Raw genomic sequence first — 6288 nt, forward strand, 5'->3', positions numbered from 1 at the left:
CTCTCTCTCTACCTTCCTACACTGTAAATCATTTCCCAAAAAGAGACAAAACGATTGATAATCAAAGTTAATGATGAATTTAACTGATAGCTTCTTTTTTGCCTTGCACTGGCGATATCTGTGGTCAGAGGTATTATGTGTTTTTTGGGCATTTTTTGCCTTTAATGGACAGGACAGTTAAGTGTGTGAGAGAGAGAGAGAGAGAGAGAGATATGCAGCAAAGGGCCACAGGCTGGACTCGAACCCGGGCCGCTGCAGCAACAGCCTTGTACATGGGGCGCCTGCTCTACCACTAAGCCACCGATGCCCCGAGAGGTATTATGTTTTTGGGTTGTACGTCCATCCGTCTGTTCGTACGTACAACCCATCCTTGTGAACACGGTATCTCAAGAACGGCTCAAGGGGATTTCCTCAAAATTGGCACAAATGTCCTCATTGAAGAAAAACTGATTTGAATTTTGGTTGTCAAAGGTCATATACCTGGAGGGAATTTCTTTAAATTTGGCCCAAACATTTACTTGTACTCAGTAATGAACTGGTTACATTTTGGTTGTCAAAGGTCAAGGTCACTGTGACCTTGCGTCTGCATTATTCTTGTGAACACGATATCTCAAGAACGTCTCAAGGGGATTTCCTCAAATTTGGCACAAACATCCACACTGACTGAAGAAAAAGTGATTAGAATTTTGGTTGTCGAAGGTCATATACCTTGAAGGAATTTCTTTAAATTTTAAACATTGTACTCAACAATTAACTGGTTGGATTTTAGTGGTCAAAGGTCAAGGTCACTGTGACCTTGTCTGTCTTTTCTTTAAATTTGACATAAACGTCCACTTGGACTGAAGAATAAACTGATTAGAATTTTGTGGTCAAAGGTCAGTGTGATCTCACGAAACATGTTTTTGGCCATAACTTAAGAATGCATTTTCTAATTATGACACAAATGTCGAACAGTATAAAATAATGAGGTGATGACATTTTATATCCAAAAGGTCAAAGGTCAGCTTGACTGTGACATCATCATGTTTTAATGTCATATCTCAAAGTTAATGATGAATTTAACTGATAGATTTTCTTTATGCCTCCGTACTGGTGATGGCTGCAGTCAGAGGTATTATATTTTTGGGTTGTACGTCCGTCCGTCTGTTGGTGCGTACATCCCATCCTTGTGAACATGATATTTCAAGAACGCCTCAACTGAATTTCTTAAAATTTGGCACGAATGTCCATGTGGACTGAAGAAAAAGTGATTCGAATTTTGGTTGTCGAAGGTCATATACCTTGAAGGAATTTCTTTAAATTTGAAACAAACATTTAATTGTTGAGTATAAACTCAACAATTAACTGGTTGGATTTTAGTGGTCAAAGGTCAAGGTCACTGTGACAATGTCTGCCTCATTTTTATATATGTTATATCAAGAATACCTTAAGGGAATTTCTTTAAATTTGACACAAACGTCCACTCAGACTGAAGAATAAACTGACACACTACTTACGACCAAACTTGACACAAATGTTTAACAGGATAAAACAGTGAAGGTCAAAAGGTCAAAGGTCAGCTTGACTGTGACATCATCATGTTTTAACGTCATATCTCAGGAACAGAAGGGGAGACATTTGGTCAGATACTGAATTGGTGACTCTAATCTTGAAACTGTGCTGATTGTATAGATCTTCTGTGTGTGAAGCATCCATGTTTTCACTGACATGGATGACATGAACACTATTATTCCACTATTATTTTGAATTTGACAATATTCTAAATTTGCCACGAGTCAAGTAAACAGTGTATTCAGTTTGGATTTTCCAAACTGGGCCTTTTTCTGAATGTAGTATTTTCTGCTTTAAAACATTATGAAAGATTTGGATATCAACAGGTTTTTGGAGGTGCGCAAATATCACACCGTCGACCTTTTAAAGATGGTGGCTGAAGGGATTAAAGAGGGAGACTGCGTTCGTTCAGTCCAACAAGTCTAGTAGAATATTCATTTTCATTAACCATGTAAACTGCTCAGGAGATATATTGTCTTTTTCGGAATAAAGCGCAAAAAACTTTACATTTTGATGCATAAATTATGTAACAGTGGGAGAAGGAAGAGTTCAAAGTTCAGACAAATAACTGTCCACTGATACTACCAAGACAACAGTAAAAAAACACTCATCATATTTTGGGTTAATTTGACCCTTTAATGTGGTAAAAGAAAACATTTACCGGCTCCTAAACCCACTTATAATCAACACTTAAACCCACTTTCTTTTTAGGTGAGTAATTAGATTATGTTTGTTGTTGTTTTTGTTTTATTTTCCATCATAATTGCATTAAACCTCATCTGGAGACCTTTAAGCACTGAACAGGGATCAGTATTAGTTTATCCTAATCCTGTTTGCCTCATGGGATGAGGTACAGTGGAGCTGACATGAGCTCAGCGCCTAATGAGGATAACGACATTTAGTTAGAGCAGAGGGAACAAGGGATACACGGGGAGTAATGTCAGAGACAAAACATATCGACAGCCACAATCAGCAATCTCTTATATTCATTTATATCATATTTACATCTTGTCTGCATGATCGTGCAGTGCTTTAGTCTTATCATTAAGTGCACTGTGGTCATTATCATGTCTATGAATTATATCACACACTGTGGTTTATAGGAAATGTTAGGCTATAGTGTGTTTTCGGGTTGGAGGCCTGATCCTGGAGGTTATTGTGCTCGATTTTTTAAATTACTTTTAAGAAAACAATCCAAATCAGACATGTAAAATACACACAGAAAGACGTCTGAAGAGAGTGAATATGAACGCACCATCAAAACACATCTAGATTATTCTGTGAGGCACATAATTATAATTATAGATGTGTTTAACAGTCCGTCTGAGGTGGTGACGGTTTAAAAAACTGCTGAAAAGGGAAACCTGTTGTTTTCTAACTTGGTTTAACTCTTTCTCAAACAAGTTTGTATTGTAAAATCAAAGTGGGGAAACACAGATAGCTGTTTATTTCCAGACATAAACAGTCACATGTAGAAATATTGAGACTGAAAATTCTGTTATCATCCACGAAAACACTCACCGTTTTTTCATCTTTAAAAAATGAGTTCAGGTTTGATTTTTAAAAGGTTTTTTTCTTATTTTTGTTCACTTGTAAACATAAAACATTTGCAGACATGTTGATGTGGAACGTGTTAAACAGTTGTGCATCCAGCAGACGTGGAACAACATCATCATTCAGTTTGTTGTTTCTGACCATCTGATGAGAGTAACTCCAACAATTACTCTCTGTTTATCACTGTGTTTGGACTCTATGACACGTCCAACAGGTCGGAGGCCAGTTGGAGCACATTTGAATATTTATATTATAAATGATAATTACTGCCTCAGCTGCAAGAGAGTGCAAGAATATTTGATTTCTGATACAACTGTGTGTGATTTTTCCCAACCATCATAATTTTGGCAGTTAGACAAGTTTATATATTAAGCCCTGAAATATGTGTTAATGAAGGAACATAAACCTTTTTCTCTCTGAGTTAAATCAGCTAAAATACATTTGATTCATCTGACATTAATATGAACAACACTGTGAAGAGTTGTTAATCCTCCACAGGAATACAGCGATACAGAAAGTGAAGTATACTTTAAGGATTTTATTGTTGTATTAATCCTTGTAGTTAAAGCGGGGAAACCGGAGCACCCGGAGAAAACCCGTTGCCACACGTAAGATCATATTCAGTCCTGACAGACAGAAACAAAAGGCGTGTGTCTGTCAGGACTGAATACAAACCTACGTGCTGTCCTGCGGCGTGTCGTGGCCTGAGAACGTGATGTTTCATTCTCTGTTGGCCCTCTCCTTGTACTGGCGGAGGTGTTTCGGTGTCACGAACTTCTTGAACCTCCGCCACAGAGAAACTTCCTGCTGTTGTTCAGGCACATCCTGGGGAGCGTTGTCCTCTCTGCTGTCCCCTGCTGGCTGGAGGTGGTTGGAGAGCGGCTCATAGGTGATCTGAGACATCATCTCTTGCTGCAGAGCATGGTTTTTTCTCTGCTGTGCCCTCGTGGCCTCCCTCTGTGCAGTCAGTTCACAGGTCAGCTCGAGGTTGCAGCTGATCTGTTTCTGCAGCTGCTCCTTCAGCTCCTCAAGCTGAGCTGCAAACGCCTCCTCCTTCTCTCTTTGCAGGCAGGTCACCTCCTTCATCTGCTGTTCTAGGGCTTGCTTATCTTCTCTAAGCCTTTCAACCAGCATCAGGTCCTGGGTGAGGGTGTCCTTCAGCTGACCCCTGACCTCCTGCAGTTTTGTCTGCAAGACGTCAGCCTGCTGCTTTTCTGCCTGAAGCTGGTCCGTCAGCTTGGTTATTTCAGCTGACTGGTCCAGCTCAGAGGGAGGTGCAGTGGAGGGCACACTTTTCAGTCTCTCTATCTCCTCCTCACACTTCAACCTCAAGCTGCGCTCCTCTTGCAGCTTCCTCGTTGCCTCCAGCCACTTCTGCCTCTCCAAGTGTCTCGCTCGCTCAGCCATGAATCTCATGTGTCTCTCCTGGTTGAGCGCGTAGTGCATGCTGCAGGCGCTGGTGAAGTGGCACAAACACAGGTGGTCCTCTGAACGGCACTGGACCATGAGGTGGAAATGGGGGTCTCCTTTGTGGAGCTCTCCTGACATTGTAAGGGAGCTCCAGAGGGTCACCTGCCTCATTATGTTCCTCCTCTGACTCTGGCTTAGTGTTGAGCTCCAGAGAGTCACCTGCCTCATTATGCTCCTTCACAGTCTCTGACTCTGGCTCAGAGACAGAGACAGACATCTGCATCTCCACCTGTTGGCTTGGTGGTGCCTCAGCCTCTGGCTCAGTGGCGAGCTCCTTGCCTACCTCCTGCTGGTTGGTGGTCTCAAGGCAGCTCCCACTGAGCCTGGCCAACAGCTTCTGTCTCTCCATCCTGAGGGCTCTGACCTCTGTGTCTACCCTCAGGGCCCACGCCTCTGGACTTGAGACCTCGTCCGTTGGGATGTGATCTCTGTTTGCGTCCATCTCTGAGCTGAAAGGTAATTTCAGTAGTCTCTCTGAAGATGTCTGCTGTTACCCAACCGTATGGCTCCAATGATATCCTTGAAGTGTGGGTGTGGATAACAGCTGAATTTGCGGTCCGCCAGGTCTATTTACCAACTTTGATTTTTTGGTGCGTGATGTCACGCTGACATCACAGTACATTTTTGCCATTCATTTCTATGCATGGCCTAAATGTGGGCGGCGTCAAACGTTTGACTCCGCCCACATTGAGGTCTAAGTTCGAAAAAAACACTTAACTGTTGTAATGCGCATGCGCATGTTCACCGCTCCAGCTTGGATTAGTTGAACAGTACAGACGTCCCGCTCACCGGGACCTGCAGACCAAGGGAAGGAGTTGTCTGAAGAAACGCGAGTCGCTGCCTACAGACTGTGTGAGTACCTGTAGTGCCGTATTTTAACAAAGCAAACCGAAATTAGCTCTATTAGTTTGGTTTGATGCGGCTCGCTCCGCCGTTGTGTCAAGCTAGCACAGTGTTAGCATGCTAGCTTGTAGCACCAACAGTAAACATAAACATGCTGCCAGACTGTTTAACTTACACCACGTGTGTGTATTAATGGCTCGCTCATGTGACTGGCTTCATTGTCTGTTGCTGTAGCCTGTAAATAATTTGTTAGGCAATTTAGCCTCAGAAATAAGCTCAATAAAGGGAGGAGGCTACATACAGGGCTTAATAATGTCAAAGTGATGTGGAAACAAGACGTTTGACAAACAGCAACAAACAATACAGAGAATGGTGCTGTGTCATATATGTTTATCCTTAGTCATGTATTTCATACTGCAATCGCAGAAATTACAGTTGTGCTCAAAGATATACACTCACCGGCCACTTTATTAGGTACACCTTGCTGGTACCAGGTGGGACCTCCTTTTTAATTCTTGGTGTCACAGACTCAACAAGGTGCTGGAAACATTCCTCAGAGATGTTGGTCCATATTGACATGATGACATCACACAGTTGGTCCATGATGAGAATCTCCCGTTCCAGCACATCCCAAAGGTGCTCTATTGGACTGAGATCTGGTGACTGTGGAGGCCATTGGAGTACAGTGAACTCATTGTCATGTTTGAGATGATGTGAGCTTTGTGACATGGTGCGTTATCCTGCTGGAAGTAGCCATCAGAAGATGGGTACACTGTGGTCATAAAGGGATGGACACGCTCAGCAACAATACTCAGGTAGGCTGTGGTGTTTAAACCATGCTCAGTTGGTACTAAGAAAATCTCCCCCACA

This window comes from Epinephelus fuscoguttatus, linkage group LG18 (genome assembly GCF_011397635.1).
Source record: "Epinephelus fuscoguttatus linkage group LG18, E.fuscoguttatus.final_Chr_v1".
Taxonomy (NCBI): domain Eukaryota; kingdom Metazoa; phylum Chordata; class Actinopteri; order Perciformes; family Serranidae; genus Epinephelus; species Epinephelus fuscoguttatus.